Source organism: Thamnophis sirtalis, unplaced genomic scaffold, assembly GCF_051295495.1.
Source record: "Thamnophis sirtalis isolate CommonGarterSnake01/CBP01778 unplaced genomic scaffold, rThaSir2_p1.2 scaffold_4, whole genome shotgun sequence".
Classification (NCBI taxonomy): domain Eukaryota; kingdom Metazoa; phylum Chordata; class Lepidosauria; order Squamata; family Natricidae; genus Thamnophis; species Thamnophis sirtalis.
Genome location: NW_028261384.1, coordinates 31,245,205 through 31,263,660, shown reverse-complemented (window position 1 = coordinate 31,263,660; position 18,456 = coordinate 31,245,205).

Below are 18,456 nucleotides of genomic sequence, written 5' to 3'. Positions count from 1 at the left end.
TGTATTTGACCCCTCCCTTGGGCTTAGCCTGGTCATTTACTACACAGGCATTGTGGAACTTTAAGCTTTAAAGAAGGACAATACTTTTAATTGGGGGGCGGGGATGGAAAGACTCTTTAAGGAGAGGCAGAAACTCACTAAGCCTTTTCAGTAGACAGAGAAAGGATGTTTTTCATGGCTTTTTGTATCTTAGCTTGTGGTTAAATATAGAAGCCTTGACACTTTTAGTCCTTTTTAGCTCTAACTGATGGGCAAACAGGATTCATTGTTTTTATTGTTTTTGCTGCTCTTATTGCTCTTATTGTCTTGTTTGTACTGGTCTATGATCATAATAAAATCACTGCTACTGCTGGTTATAGAAAGTTTATTAGTTGTTAGTAGTGGAAGTAATGAAAATTGTTTTATGACTAAAAACGTAATGCAAAATTCTAAAAATGGCTAAATTCTTAATGGAATCCATACTACAATTTGTTTGTAGATTCCATTTCTCCAGTTTAAGCCCCAGTTACTTTCTCTCATTAGCTGAAGGAAATATGATAAATAGATTTATAGCAGCTAATAACATTTAGCCTTACAGATGTTGCCCTGCACTAACTAATGACTACTCAGGCTCTGGCTGGTTGTTATTGTGCACATTAAAAAAACCTGAGAATTGTATTTATGTTTACGGGCATTTCAAATTGTTGTGTTGGGAATTACAAGGAAAGACTGTTCATTAAAGCCGTCAGTTAAATCTATAAAAAGAAAGGAAAAACACCACCTGCTTTTGTTTTTGTTTTTTAAAGTGAACTATAACTTAAAATTACAGCAGAGATTCACAATATTTTTTACAGCAAAATTAATCATGCTTGGCTCAGTGATTGTAAATAATGTCAAGAAATTTCCTCAAGCTGAAAAACATTGTTAGATGTTAAAAAACATCTAACAATGAATTTCCAAGGCGCTGATTATATTTCTGGAAAAAAATTACTTGCCATTTTGTAAAAGGAAGTTTTATCTTACGTACTGATCCTGAGTTAAGTTTTAAAAAATAATGTGAGAATCAAAACTTTGATTACTAAGAGAAGACAAAACCATTGTTAATACAGTTGATGGTCCATTGAAGTTCCATTACATAGTAAATCCACAGAAGTTAGAAGCCTCTAAAAGGAACTTAGCTGTCTGTTGGGAACTGCAAAAATTCAGGCACAGCTTAATCCTTGTAATGCAGCATTGCATTGTTTTTCTTGGTTACAAAGAAAAAATTGCTAGGTGAAGTCATTCATCACACAGGCTGAAATATCATCATTCTGCTGATGATACAGTTATATATCTCCACTGAAGGCTAGACAACTGATGCTGCTGAGATGCTTACTCAGTGCCTTTAAGGGGTGAGGATGTAGATGGGGACTCATCTCACACTTGTGACTTAATCCACACTGACAAGACAGATTGGCTTTGTGGTTTTGGGTTCCTGGAAGGATATGGAAATGTCCTGTCTTCAATTCTTGGTGATGCAGCACTTTTTGGATAAAAGTGTTGCAAAATTTGAAGCATCTAGACTTGTTGTTCTTGATCAAAAAGCAGGAGGAATCCATTGCTAGGGAAGTTTTGCCCAAATCCATCTGTGTCTATACCTGGACACAATAATTTAGTTACTTCTTGACCAGACTACTGGAAAGAGTCTACATGAGCTTGCTCTTAAGGATCATTCAGAAGCTTCATCCAATGCGAAATGCTACGGGATCTGTTGTTTTGGGCATACCCTATTATGTATCGGCTATATGATTGTGGAATGAGTCTCAGTATGCTTACAGGTGCAGTTCGATACTCCACTTATCACTTTTAAAGCCCTGAATGGCTCAGGACAATATTACTTGTGGAACTGTTTCTACCCAAGGATTTCTGCCTATCACAATAGATCTGAAAGGATAGGTGCATTCCAGATTTTCTCTACCAAACAGTGTCACTGATGAGACCAAGGAAATATTCCTTCACTATCATGATGTCTGCCTGTGCAACAGGATTTCCCTAAGATCTGGAAGGTCCATCTTCTTGGCCTTTCAGAAGGCTATGAAGATCTGGCTGTTCCCATAGGTGCTATGCTGTGTTGTTTGCAGGGCCAATACAGTTGCAGTTGTATTAGTAAAATGTTATGATGCTTCAGACCTGTGGTGGATTCTGGATCCCGTTGCAACAGGTATGGTGCAATGGAGCCCAGTGTCCACCACATGAATGTGCACAGCATGCACATGCGTACTTTTCATCTGTGATGCTTCATGATGCTCCAGCTGCTTGGCGGAGCATCAGGCAGGCAGTGGATACTCCGTGCGTGTGTGCACTGAAGCCCCAAAGAGCTCAAATACAGGTAAGGATGGTGGGCAGGCAGGTGGGCCCTCCAGAGCACCGTACCAGAACGGTACCCATTGCTCCCGACAGGCACCGGTACACCCGTACCAGACCATATCGATCATAAGCCACCACTGCTTCAGACACTATGATTTTCATATAATGCACCTACCTTGCAGAGATTAAATGACCTTCTTGGGGGAATGAGTGGAAAACCAATCTGTGCTGCCTTGGATTTCACAATGGAAAGTAAAATGGTATGATACATTTTTGTAAAATAATATATCCACCTATTTTCTATGCTCATTTATATTATATTGCTGATATAAATTAGATATCTATAAACTAGATAAAAAGACATGTTTTATTATGGAGTCATGCATAGATTTATTAAAACTTGACCATGTTGTCTATTGCACATGATAAAGCAAGTTTTGAATGCTCAGAGATAATGGAATCAAGAGAAAATAAAATAACAACATAAAAGAAAATCTGACAAAAAAATTTAAATGGATGAGGTCTTAACTTCAAAGAAATACACAGTGCACATGCTAAACATGCTAAAACCATGCTAAAAACAGAAAAAAGGAAGCGAATGTGTTTTGCCTAGTTCTGCAAATTATTTTATGAAAGTTAAGGATTTATTTGTATATTATTGGACTAATGATAGTCTCAAAGCAGAGCTTTTCTCAGAAATGTGATGTAACTAGTTAGTTGCATTTCCAAGAAAAAAGAGCACCACTAATGGAAAGATAATACTATGATTACTTGCTGTTTATCCTTTTTGTATGCATTAAAACTGATTAAGAGTGTTATGTGCACCTTAGTTTCATCTTTTAAAAAGTTGTTTGGAAAAAGTTTCTTTGACAATTCTATCAAAACAGGGGAGGGAGGGAGGGAGGGAGTTTATTGTCAATAAAATTGTCAAAGAGGAAAAAGAGGCAAGTGAATGTGTATTATATGTTGCACTTCAATTGTCCATCTTTCATTAATCCAGATGGCTGTAGGCTCCCACCATGGCAGAAAAGTATTAAGTAATAATAACAACTGCATGTAGTTTTCTTTTGGGGTCTCTAATATCTTGGGTTTGACCTTCTAAATTTTCTTCTAGATCTGCAATTTGATGAGAATGGCCATCTTTGAATATGACTAGTCAGCTCTGCATACCTTTACTTATAATGCTATTCATGCATACACTTAACCATTGCAGTGGGTACCATGACGGTGTGTATGTATTATTACCACTATCCATCCCTAGTGTTCCCCAGCCAACATGGCTATAGTTGCATTCCTACTCATTAGAGAGTCTCCCTCCAAAGAGACGAAGGGTGTCTTCAAGGCATACTCTTCTTATAGTTTTTTTTTTCATTTTTACCAGATTAGAGCTGACTGTGAAAGAATACCTTAAGAAGAGATCTGTCTGTAGTAGGATAGGATCCATTCCTGTTCTCTTGATGTATTTCATTTGCATTCAAATTTGGAAGCAAATGGTAAACTAACCCAGACTGGCTTCCTGCAATGTGGTTTGTTTGCTTTTGGTTTAGCACTTTTTGTGAAACCTAACATATATGGTTTGTAAATCATGACAGATGACTTAGTAAATTGAAGGACCAATCCAAATGTGATTTATCTCCAAACCATGGCAAAGTAAATATAGCAAAACAATGTTTAGTAAACATAATGTAAAAATACAGCCTCCTACCTTTTTTTTTTACTAATTAAAAAACACTTTGACTGCTAACCACAAACAGTAGGCAATTTATAGTATAGGATTCCTAGAATTCTAGGATTCCTTGACTTCTTTTTGGTAATAGTATATATTACCAAAGAGATAACAGAATCTTCCTCTCCAACAAGCTGAGTATACGTTGGCAACTCACTCATCTTCATAGCCTGTTCCTATGTCTGTCTTATGGTCCAATTTCAATTAAAAATGCATTAACCAATTGGATTCATATAAGACCAAAGTCATTTCTACTGACCAATAGGTAACCTCTAAAATCTGCCACCTGACTCCAAAATCCACTGGCCGAGAGGTCCATCAGCACAAAGCTGAAATCTATCAGCAGAAAAAGTGAGAGTCAAGGCATGGAAAAGTTGATGTTGAAATAATACAAAATACTTGTAGTTCACATTTTAGATTTTGGCAGTGGTTTGCTCTCCAAGCTGGTTTCTATTTAGTTTCTGAATATTTTCTTACCAGACTAAGTAACATATTAGCAGAATTTTCTTATCCTATTCTCCTTAGCTTATAAACGTCTATAAATGCTGATGTGCTCAGAACTAGCAGGAAATCAATCTAACTGGAGATAGTGTTTGACTGATTCCAACTACTGAATAAAATGGGAGATCCAAGTGTACAGTCCTCAATGGGATAAGTTTGGATTTAGCTCTGATTCTGCCAGCAAATATCAGATTGGCCAGATCTTGGTCATTTTTTTAAAGGACAGTACTGCACATCTACCTTTCCAAGTAAAACAAGTTAAGCAAACTTTTTAAGTACACCAAATAATGCTGCAAAAGAAATCTGGCTTTCTAAGAAGAAAAATATGATCAAGTTGAAAATGCTGCATATGCTATTTATTGCAGGAAGTTCTAAGGGTAAAATAAGGATGATGCATTTAATTTTTCTAACTTCACAGAACATTTTCATTTACACTAAGTAATTCCATTTTCAAATCCTTTTCTAACAATACTGATGTAAGTGACTAGAACCCTCCTTTGCAATGAAAGTTTCCTAGCATGTCTGCCCTAGCCTGAGATTAAAAAATAGCAATTGAGGTCAAAGTTATTTTGCCTCTTTGTACTAGCTTAAGGGGGGAAACCCCATAACAAATGCTGTTGGATAAGGGGTATTGCATTTGCTAAGAGTTCGATGTGATTTGTCTTGAAGGTTAAGATAATACAAAACGTTCCATCAAGATTTAGTAATTGCAATTAGATAGAGAGTAGAGTGGAAACGTGATAGATTTCTTGATTTCTGAGCTATACTTGCTAGCAGGTAATTTAAGGTACATCAGAACATGAAACATCCTGTGCATGCTAACTAAGTTAGACTGTTGCTTGTAAAGATGCACAGGATTGAAAGCTAAACACGGAGATGAGTGCAATGGCAGAAAATTAATATGAAAAAGCTAATGTTGCACAGCAAATAAAGATGATTTTGTTTCTGTGTTGTTTATAAAAATAGCTCATTAATAAAGATATAATCTATACTCTGTCTTTTGAGGTAACTATGTGATTAAGGCAGGAACAATACCCAAAACATGTTAGAGAATTATTGGAGATTGTCAATAAAATTAACAATACTGATGTAAGTGACTAGAACCCTCTATCAAATTAGCATTTGATCTATCAAATTAGCATTTCTTCCAAAGAAAAGAAAATAGATCAGATAGCTTTTAGCAATTGGAGTTTGGAAAACTGGGCAAAGGGATACCAGTGGGGTACCAGATGTTTCATCTCATATGAAAGGCTGAAAGTGACCTCCTGCTTTTCCCACATCTGTTTTTTCTTAATTTCTCCCAACCAATGCAGAAAAAATGTAAAAAAAATTATGTAGATGAATCTTTTGCTTAGCAACTGGCTACAGAATTCTTTAATATGTGTACCTGCAAAGATCTAAATACACACAGATAAGGATGCCTTTGGCACTTGGCCCAGGTACAAGCTTATGGTCAGAAGAAAGTGGGGTTTAAGATATAAAAGGCAACGAAAGACACATGTACTTTTCAGAAGCTTCAATTGCAGCTCAGCGTGAAGGTGTTGTTCCATAATAAATGAACTTCAGTTGCATCTGAATCTTAAAGGAATCTGTTGGCTTTACTGGCCATATGTGTTAAGACAATGAAATAGAAATGTGTCAGTGTACACAGTGTAACTGTTTTGAGACAACCCAGGAGTAAAATACAGTAAACAGAGGTTTGTCTTTCAAATAGTGGTTTATCTACAAGCAGAGGTGGATTGCTGTTGGTTCAGCCCAGTTGGCTGAACCGGTAGTGGAATTCAGGCCTGGGTCACAGAAGCGGCAGCAACCCAAGTACGCCACACTCCTGAACTGGTTCCCTCACTGCCACTTGGCTGCCACCATTTTGGATTTTAGTGACTATGCCTGTGCAGTTCACTATAAATTGTTCTGCGCATGCATGCAGAATAATTTACATTGAGCAGTGTGCATGAACACATTGCACACAGGTTGCAAACCGGCAGTAATACCGGCAGCAGCCCACCCTTGTCTACAAGGAGTAAATACATACATGTACTAGGCAAAGTCAGGCAATCAATCATCAACTACAGCACAGAAGCACACATGGAGAGAGAGACACAGCATCACAGGGCAATAGCAATAGCAATAGTTAGGCTTATATACCGCTTCATAGGGCTTTCAGCCCTCTCTAAGCTGTTTACAGAGTCAGCATATTGCCCCCAACAACAATCTGGGTCCTCATTTTACCCACCTCGGAAGGATGGAAGGCTGAGTCAACCTTGAGCCTGGTGGGATTTGAACAGCCCAACTGCTGAACTGCAGTCAGCTGAAGAAGCCTGCAGTGCTGCATTTAACCACTGCGCCACCTCGGCTCTTAAGGGCCTCTCTTATATTACAGCCTCTTAAAGCAGTAGCAGTCAAATAACCATGATGACTCATTGCTACAATTGCATCATCGTTACAGTGTTACAGCAGCTGGTCAGCTATTAAATCATCATTACTTTGACAAAATGTGTCAAAAATAGCAATATTATCTAGAAAAAAAACCAGTTTTTCCTGCACAGAGCTATAACTGTCCTGAATTGTTTTTATGTTTTTGAAATTTGCATTGTCAATTTTTAAGCTTATGAGTTAAGACTAATTTACTCTCTCAAATAACTTACAAATACGGGGAAATTATTTTTAAGGACATATAGACAGCACTGTATCTTCCTTCCTTCCTCCCTCCCTTCTTCCCTCCCTTCTGAGAAATTTGAAAGAATGAAGTTGGGGATTGACTATCATGAAGAAAATGTATTTATATGATTGCTAGAAGTTGAAAATGACTTGATCACCATCACCATCTCATGTGTGTGTGTTTGTGTGTGCGTGCGTGCATGCATGCATGAATGCATGCATATGATTGTGGATACTTTTTTTTAAGCCAAAACAATAGTTCACTATGCTGGCATTCTCAGTATATAAGAGTTTTATGATTGGGTATGATTCTTTGCTCATGTATATTTCCTCTTTCATTATATTTCATAGGAGTCAGCAACAGAAATGGAGGGTGAACAATTGATGAAACCTATGTTGTAAGATTGTGCTATGAATTCTAGACTTCACATATCCCTACAAGCATTGTGATGTAAGTATAAAAGAGCAGAGCTTTCACAGTGCTTATTCCATCAGTCTGGCACCATCATAATGAGAAACAGATGTTAGTGGTGGACATGGAACATGTGCCACTGAATACTGAGAGGTTTTTCCAAAAGTTCATATAAGAATAGACTGCAGATCAGTTCAACACTGGATAATGTGTCTTGATTCACAGCGATCCATCACTCAAGAAGAAATATCACTGTGTCCTACTGTAATGTAATAGTTGAAAATTGTTTTAAAATGACTTAGCTGTGATTATTCACATTTAGTCACATCTCAGTTTTGAAGCACAAACTACCTGACTGGAAATGTGGTTGAGAAGTTCTCGGCAGCTACAGTTGGGACAAAACTGAGCCATCTGGCTGGAAACAAGAGAATGATATATTTACTGTAAGTATTATAAAGCTTCTGTTCTTATTCATTGTGATGGGTGACTACCCATCATTTCTGCAAAAGACAATATTGCAGGAATCCTGGGAATACTCTTCATTGCCACATTCTGCCCTGGGTCTATGACAATTCACCTCAGCCAACTTGCCACAGCCAACTGCTGCAGGACAACTCATTGCGGGACAAGAGTTACAATAATATCTAAGAAATGGTAGAATAGAATCATTAAAGAAAGGATACAAACGGAGGGATAGAACAAAATGTGAATAGCAAAAATTAAAATAACTTTTATTTATTTTAAATAATTAAATAGAACTGTAAAATTGTCCCAGAATGAGTTGTCTCATGGTGAGATGGCCGTGGTGAGTTGTCCTGCACCAGGTTGCCCATGGTGAGTTGGCTGTGGCAAGTTGGCCACCGTGAATTTCCTGCAATGAGTTAGCTGTGGAATGTCCCATTCCCTCTGCCACTTCTATTTGCATGTAGTCAGAAATGACAATTCAATCCTATTATATGGACATCTAACATCAGAACAATCATTAAAAAGCCACAACGAAGAATGTTCTTCCTGTGTAAACTCAGAAAGTTCAGATTGCTCCAGGAGCTGTTGATCCACAGAGGAATGTATTGAGTCTGTCCTTTGTACTTCTATCTATGTGTAGTTTGGTATAGCAACAAACAGGACAGGTACAGACTTCAACTGATAGTTAGGACTCCAGAAAAAACAATTGTAGCCAGCCCTTCCTTCCAGTGATAACCTGTATATTTCAGGGGTCAGAAGGAGGGTGCAGAAAATATTTACAGATCCTTCACATCCTGGACAGACTGTTTCAACTCCTCTGCTCAGAAAACAGCTCCAGGGCATTGCATGCCAAAACAACTAGACACAAAGACAGTTATTTTTTCCCCTCATGCCATTCCATTTCAACGTCCACTTCACTATTGAGATGGGAAAAGTAGAACCTGTCTGTTTAAATAAGTTATATGTTTGATTGCCAATTCTATTTGCTGGTTCATCTGTTATATTTTTAATAGCAACTAAAATTTTAAACATTAAATGAATGAAGGTTTTCTTTGTATGGTTGGAGAAACTACAGCTGAGCAATTTTTTCCGTGTGTTTAACTGCCTGTGTTCTTAACTCTTTTAACTCTCCAGAGCATCCTTACTTTCAGTTTTAATTTCTTGAATATTGATTATACAGCTAGAAAAATATGCCTGAAACACAAAACTTTCTCTTTAAATTCTATATAATCACCAAACAGTTGTTGATTACTATCTTTTTGTCCAATTGATACAGAGTCTCTAACATTCATGTGCTGGGAAGGGGATAGGGAATCAGCTTTCTTCCTTTCAGTATCTCCATGCCAGGATCTGAATCCATAGAATCCAGAATATTTGTCATCTAAAGTATTATAACAATACAATATTAGGTCTGAGACAGAGCCAGAGTTGATGTCATTCCAAGATTGATAGGAAAAAACAGCCCAGTTGCCTTTTGAAGAAAAAAGCACTTTTAAGACTAGTGGCAACTACTATTATGAGAACAATAGAGTTCCATGGAGTTATTCTAAAGGGCGAAAAAGGGTAGAGAATGGGAGCAGTGTGGAATATTTTTGTTTATTACAACTCTACTGATTTGATACAAATCTGAAGAGAACCAATATATTTTGACCATTTAATTAATTTTCTGAAGTTACCTTAGTTTGGAAAAAAATCAGATTAAATGGGATAGTGGCTTGTTGAAAAGGAGTATGCCAACTTCCATCATTTTTAATTATGATAAAGATACCTCTTAGGTTCAACATACATTATTGGTGAATAAGATGTTGGCATGCCACAGCTTACTGATTTCTTTGGAGGTTCTCTCACTTGCCCAGAAAAAGAGACAATGGTAAATTGTGAATAAGGGCATTCATACAGTTCTTCATATTGGAATGAGTTATTCTATCTTAGTTAAGGAATAGAAATAAATGTAATGGCTCATATCGATCCTTTTCTCTGAAATTGCAATTTATAACTTAAGTTTGTATTCACTTCATTGGGAGTACTACTAGTGAATACCAACTGATAATGTGGGCTTATCTGTTTCTTTAATTAGTCATGCCATCAAAGTAACAAAACTATGTGATGCTGGCATCACCAGCTCATGACCTTACTAGATATGGCATGTTTAATTTAATTAAACATTAAATTAGGAAAATAAAATCAAGAAAATAAAACCCCAGCGGTTCATCAATTCTAGAGTAAATGACTAACATAACTCAAACCTCAATGTTATGTAGATTCAAATCATATCTAACCAAAATAAATAATTAATAAAATCTTATAATTGCATCAAAGTTGCATTAACAGAGGAATGCAATCAAGATCAAATGAGGTACTAATACCACTCTATAAAGCCTTAGTAAGATGCCTAGAATAATGCATTCAGTTTTGGTCACCACACTATAAAAAAGATTTTGAGTAGTAGAAAAGTGCAGAGAAGAGCAACCAAGATGATTATGAGACTCGAGGCTGAAACATACAATGAATGTTGCAAGTACTTGGCATGGCTAGTCTAGTGAAGAGAAAGACCAGGGGACACATGATAGCAGTGTTCCAATACTTGAGGGGCTGCCACAGAGAGGAAGAAGTCAAGCTATTTTCCAAAGCATCTGAAGGCCAGACAAGGAATAATGGATGGAAACTGATCAAGTAGAGATTCAACCTAGAAATAAGGGGAAATTTTTTGATAGTGAGAACAATCAATCAATGGAACAGCCTGCCTTCAGAAGTTGGGGGACCTTCATCACTGGAAGCTTTCAAGAAGAGACTAGACTGCTATTTGTCAGAAGGTGTGTAGGGTCCCCTGCTTGGGCTGTGAGTTGGACTAGAAGACCTACAAGATCCCTCCCAACACTGTTAATCTGTTAGATTTGTTTCACTGTACTTTTGAAGCAAACCCTATTTTGTGCATTTTGAAACAAATAATATACACTATTAATATTGATGGGCACTCTAGAACTACAAACCACATATACCACTTGTTTTGGCCTTAGAACACTTACCACAGCCTCTCAACATCACACTGCTTTTGTAATTCATCCGTACGTTCCCAGATAATAGCAATAAAATCTTGAACAGTTTTCCTGCAGATATGACACTAATCACCCAGGAAGGAAAATGCTGCAATTTTATGCTTCATCTCCAGTGATCTCAGTGTCTTGCCATATTGTTCCCTGGGCCCCTCAAATTCTGTAAAACAAAATTGGGGGGATAGTGACAAAATATTTGTTAGGACCAGAGCGGGATGAGGATCAGGGCGGGATGAGCCATAAGCTTTAGACCAGTGTTTCTCAACCTTGGCGACTTTCAGTCCTTTGGACTTCAACTCTCAGAATCCCCCAGCCAACATAGCTGGCTGAGGGAATTCTGGGAGGTGAAGTCCATAGGACTGAAAGTCGCCAAGGTTGAGAAACACTGCTTTAGACAGTCACATCAAGAAAGAAAATGCTGGCTAGAAGGGCCATGACAGCAATTTTGGCCTTGTGCGCTACTTGATTCATAGATCCTCTGCAGATCCCACCTTTTGTCAGTGATGAAATATGATTCAATTATTGGAATGCAGGTAGTTCTCAATTTACGACTACAAATTGTAAGCCCAATATTTCTGTTGTTAAATGAGACATTTGTTAAGTGAGTTTTACTTCATTTTACAATGTTTTTTTTACCATGGTTATCAAGTGAATCACCACAGATGATAAGTTAGTAAACACAATTGTTAAGTGAAACTGGCATCTCCACTGATTTTGCTTGTCAAAAGGTTGCAAAAGGGGATTGTGTGATCTTGGGACACAACAACAGTCATAAGTATGAGTCAATTGCCAAGCCTCTGAGTTTTGATCACATGATCATGGGATGCTACAAAGGCCATGTGAAAAATGATCATAAAGTCACTTTTTTCAGTGACATTGTAAGCTTGAACAGTCACTAAATGAACTGTTGCAAGTTGAGGACCACCTGTAACTTTTATGGAGATTCTCAGTCATTCAGGTCATGGTTGTCCCAAAGATGTTTTTTTTTTCCTCAAGAGGCAACTGGACTTTCTGGTTTTTCTTTGAAGACATTTTGCTTCTCATCCAAGAATCTTCCTCAGCTCTGACTGGATAATGGGGAAATTCATCTTCAAAGAAAGCCAGAAAGTCAGTTGTCGGGGGGGGGGGGGGGAAGCACCTTTGGGATTACCTGTAATGTTCTTCTGAATATAGATTAAGAGAGCAAAAAGATGCTGTGTTATCTTTTTTTTTCAGGCAAAAGATATGCCAAGTTGAAATGTAGTGCCTGAGGAGAGCAAAATGGTTAAAAGCTGAATTCTGGGGGAGCTACAGAGCATGCTGAAAAAGAACATAGAACAGACTGCCAAGATCTGCAAAAGATGCTTAGAATGTAAACAATTGAAAAATACATGTAATTCTGTGAATGTGCATCTTCTTGTTTGAAATGGAGGACAATAGCAATGCCTTTAAAAAGTGACAGAACTATTATGCACAAAGAAAGAAAATCCTATAGAATGTAGTAGAAAACTTCAATAGCACCAATGTTAGGTCAGCTTTCAACATCTGAAAAATTCTGCTGCCACAAGGTCAATTTCACCTCAATAAAGAGCAGCCCAGCAGGCATTCAAATGTAAAGGTTATTCTGGTTCCAATGGCCAACCAATTTACACACTTGCAATTACTAGATTCTATTCATATGGATGTCAGGTGTTGAATGAATAGCAGAAGAGCCAAACTTGTGTTATTTTCTCTTGGAAACACTAAGTGCTTCTTTCACAAGGGTGGACACTTTCTTTTATGTGGCTGATGCAGCAGATTGTGCTCACAAAATCCTTGTAAGATATTAAGTCATTAAAGTGACAGATCACCCTTAAGAGGGAAACCATCTTTAATGATAGGAGGGAAGGAAGGGGAAAGTAATTTCTGATTCAAAAACCAAGCCAACTGCAAATTTTGATTCAAAATCATAAAAAGCGACAATAGCAGCTTGGTAAATTGGTAAGGATGCCAAGCAAATCTATCAAGGAAAAATATATATTATGTAGGCTGTGATACTCAGGGATCTGGAGAAAGAACAATTCATACATATATTTATTTCTATGTTTTATTCTATGGAAGACATAAATGTTCGATAGAAGTCAGAATAATATCATGCACATGATATCAGCTGATTGATAGAATCCGTGAATCCTATGTTAAAAGTTCCAATTGAACCTAGAGAATTGCTTTAATAAATTAGAGAAAAGAATGATACCAATATTATTTCTTTTAAGAATATAAACAGCCATTCAGAGAGATTGTGTTTACTACACAAGACAAAGATTGCTGTCCTGTTGTAGTTTGTTTGTGTTTGGCTCAGCATATTATAGAATTCTGGCTAATTATTGTTCATAAATGACTATTTATATAACTTTGTATTGTTTCTAAATTTTATTAATGTCACTTTTCAATAAACCCTAATTTAAACAAACTGTGGCTTAACATAATATATGACACTAGAATTAAACTTCCTACATATTCCAAGATTGTTCAGGTTTTTCTAGCTTGCTCCTCAAAGGGTGAAAATGTTACAATTCCTTTCTAAATAATATTTTTATTTAAATGTTACAGTTAAATAGATAAAAAGAAATCCAAACTATTATTGGTGAAGATTCATGGCATATTACGTGTCTCTGAAGGAACAAAGATGGCACAATGGTGAGATTGGCAGTTAGAAAGTAAATTCCGGCTGGCAAAATCTCTCTGGAAAAGGGAAAAATCATGAAATCACCCTCTTCTACTCCAGACAACCGCTACTCATAAGTAATCTGCAGGGACAAAGTTTCTACAGTTGACTGATAAACTGAGCAGTTGGGAATTATGAGACTTCCACCAATTCACAATCACAATGTATACATTATTATATTATTGACACAAAGTTCTCCCAAACATCACTTCTTAATTATATTTGGAAATTGTTTTTCAACTACTTTTCAAAGAACTTTCCAATCTACAATATATTTTACATGTTGTATTAACTGACATGATTGATGCAAAAAGTTGATGTATGCATTCATTTATAATATATAAAACAAATACAAACTACTCATGTTGTTTTCTAGTGGAATGTTTTATCAAGACACACCTTTGAAATTAAGACAAAATTTAAATGAAGAGAAAACCATAAGAAACTCTGTTCCAATTCTACAATTATTTTTCAGAATGTCCTTGATTAAATTTATCCACAACATTATAAAATTGAAGAACTATATGTTACCTCCCTCTGTTGAAAGAAACCAATAAACAGATATAATGGGAGACATTACTCATCTTTACATTTTTTCAAGCAAAAGCTCCTATGTTTTCATTTTTACTGTAATGATGTCCTTTTTTTCTGTAGTAAGATTTAGCAATATGGGATAATGGAAATATATACAAAATGATAGAGGAGTTCTGTAATAGTTTTGACAATGAAGAAAAGAAAAATAAATGAAGTTGTATACTTGAATGATTCACACTTTCCAAGCAGTTTATTTTTCTGTTCAAGTTATTTTGGGGCAAATAATCTATAATCCTGTGGTGAATGGCATGAATCATATGTATAATATAAAAAGATAAAAGCCCAGTTCTGCTTAAATGTTTGAGTTAAGTTGAAGAAAATGAACTAGCAAATTAATTTTAAATAATGTTGTAGAACATGAAATGTAACACAATTACCTAGCAAAGATACAATAATAAAAATATTTAGCTTAAATTTTTATATATTTATATGGTGCTGTACTGTGCAAACCTTTGTCTATTTATGCATATAAGTTTAGTTATTGATGGGTTTAATAAAAACAAATAAAGTTTTTTTTATTTCATTGGGGCTCACTTCTGAATAGACATACATAGTACCGCACTGTTTAAATGTCTGGAGAAGGTAGACAAAAGGATGACACAGATTGGATAGGCAAGGCAATTGGACTTTAATTCTAAAATAATTTCTTTCATTAGAGATGTTTAGGCTTGTACTGTATACCATCCAATTTAATTAAAAGGGATGTTTCACATTGTAGCTTTATTGGGGACAAAACTGGCAGAGGGAGTCAAACAGTACAGAAATACATTTTTTTTCTGGATGTACACCTGTTCCTCCCTTCCAGAGGAATATGAAATCCCTCCATAAGGGAGAGAAATAGCTCAAACTGTTCCCCCTCCCAATCCACTTCACTACCCTTCTGTGTCACCACATTAGATTTTTGTTGCGTCTAAAGAAAGTAAAAATAGTGAAAGCACAAAAACGTAGCACTTATCTTGTAACACCTTTTCCAAATAACACATTTTATTAAAAGCCATAAGTGCACTAACATTAATAGTTGGAAAAGATGCTACTATTCCCCTTGTGGGGTTTTTTTTGTCATCAGACAAACATGGCTTTCTTCCTGCAACAATTTCAGCAGAAAAACCGATTTCTCTGCCTAACCCTTTGCTAGGAATCATGACAGGAAGTGGTGTAAAACTTTTATTTAGGTCAAAAACCATACTTGAGGCAACCTCTCATCCACAGCTATATGTGTCAGTTTAAAGGGATGAAAATGTGAAATTGCTATGATTATTACCAGCATGTTTAATGATTGCCCCCTTTGTCCAAATAATGGTTAAACCTATTTTACAAATTCTATGCAATTATTTTATGAAAGAATAGGTTGCCTTCTTGCAATGACCTAGTCAGAAGATAAGGGGTTGTTACTTTTCAAAAAGAACTGAAATTGTCATTCTTTTCTCATATTTGCAGTCCTCTTCAAATAAGGCCTAGATTTTAGGTTGGCAGCAAGATACAAGTCAGGCATCTTCAGGGAAAGGAGGGCAGTGGTAAATAACAACAAGTGTGATGATAGAATCATAGCAATTATAACTGTGTCAGGCATTCTGATGCAACTATCTAATTGCAACATTTGAGTAATCACATCATGCATTGTTTGATATCACTACAGTTTGCTGCACCTGCTCAGCCATTTCCTTGGGTGCCCATCAGGCACTCTGTCTCATCCAGTTTTTAAAGATTCTTTTAAAACTTCATACAATACAATGAGTTGGCCTCGACTTACGACCATAACTGAACCCAAAATTTCTGTTGCTGAGGGAAACATTTGTTCAGTGAATTTTGCTCCATTTTATGAACTTTCTTGCCACTATTGTGAATCACTGCAGTTGTTAAATTAATAAAACAATTGTAAAGTGAATCTGGCATTCCCATTGGTTTTGCTTGTCACAAAAATGATCACATGACCCCAGGTCACTGCAATTGTCATAAATAAGAGTCAAGTGCCAAGTATTTTAATTTAGATAATGTGATCATGGGGATGCTGCAACAGTTGTAAACATGAAAAACAGCTCTAAGCCCAAATTCTCCAAACCCCCAAAACTTTAATCTTAGACTATCTACTGTTGACATCACCGCATTTGTTAGATATTCCCCCCTACTGACAGAGGTTTCCACCAAGGTACTCTGTTCCGGCGGGAACAGAGGTTTAATCCCATTGGTCAAAAGGTCTGACAGATCCCTTTAAAAGGGGATGCTGCCAGACCCTTCCTCAGTCAGATGTTTACTTGACTTGCAATAAAGAGCTATTGTTACTGGAGCCTTTGTGTGCCTTCCTTTATCCGACTGGTGACGAAGGTGGGATCAGAAGGCAACTAGGTGAACAAAAAGAGGAAACATGATCCTGCAAGTACATCCAGCCCTGTGTGGCATCGAGCAAGCCATAGCTGAACGACAAAAGTAAATCAGGATGGCAATGCACGCCCCATCCAACTCTGTATGATCCAGCCACTGAACACTGGGAATCGTACATGCTATGATTCGAGTGTTTCCTTGAAGCGAACAATCTCATGGGTGTTCCAGAAGCCTGTAAGAAGAACATGTTCCTTGGTTACTGTGGCCAGGAAGTGTTCGAAATGGCAAAAAACCTCTCGGAACCAACCCCGCTCCAAGCGATGTCCTGGTCTGTACTACAACAAACACTGAAGACCCACTACGTGCCCAAGCTGTCCAAATACGTTCGCCGGCACAAATTTAACATCCGAAACCAAATGGAGGGTGAATCTATCAATGAGTATGTGGCGGCACTCCAGAAAACAGGAGTCTACTGCGAATTCCGAGACCTGGACAAGCTGATTCTGGATCGTGTAATTTGCGCCGTGTAAGATATTACTCTGCAGAGAAGGCTACTCACTAAATCCAACCTCTCTCTGCAGATCGCACTAGACAAGGCTAAAGTATCCGAATCAGCCGCCAAATCGATGGAAACCCTACAGCGTCAGAACACACCTCAGGACGCGCGGAAAAGGAGCCCCGTGCATGGCGAGACTACTGAGCCCGAGAGCTCCGAAAGCGAAGAGGAAGACAGCTACTGCATGCGCAGTAGCCGCACAAAGCCGGTGCAAAAATTCAATTTGCAAGTTCTGCCCTGCGCCAGCTGTGGAGGAGACCATGCCCAATCGTCCTGCAGTTTTCGTGAAGCAACATGCCAATGATGCAAGTGGAAGGGGCACATCGCCAAGGTGTGTCGGAGTGACTTCCCTACCACCACCAGACAGCCCAAAGGTTCACAAAGCCACAAACATCGGCCCAAACCAGGGGCTTGGCAAAAGTACCCACGGGAGTCAGAAGGTGACGATAGGATCGCCAACCATATGTTTGTTACACAAATCTGTACCTGGCGCCCCAAAAAGCTGAATGTCACTGTTCTGGTTAGACAAATCCGCTCCAGGTGCCCCAAAAAGCTGAAAGTCACTGTCCTCATCAAGGACTCCCATGCGAGATGGTCGTCACTGCCCATAATCCCATGGTCAGTCCTCAAGCAAGCGATCCCAAAGCTACAGAAGCGACGTCCTCCTGCACGATTACCAGGAGAACTAAATCCCCATTGTGGGCCAAGTTCCGGATGAACTACAAACAATTCTGTGAAAACCTCCCCATGACAGTGGTCAGCAGAAACCTTCAGAGCCTCCTAGGGCTTGATTGGTTCCAAGCTTTGGGGATGGAAGTGACCAGAATCAATGCCATGAGGGACAATGGCGCTGAAACCATCTTTAAGGAGTTCAAGGACATTTTCAGCACTAGTCTGGGTAAGTACAAAGGACCCCCAATTTCCTTTAGCTTGGACCCCAAAATAGCCCCGATTAGGCTAAAACTTTGGAGAGTACCTTTCGCTCTCTGTCCTAAAATTGACAAAGAAATTGATAAACTTGTGAGCCAGGACATCTTATAGCCAGTCGATCACGCACACTGGGAGATGCCAATTGTGACACCTGTCAAGCCTGACATGTCTGTCCACATCTGTGCGGACTATAAGTGCACAATTAATAAAGCATTACAACAAAGCGCCTAC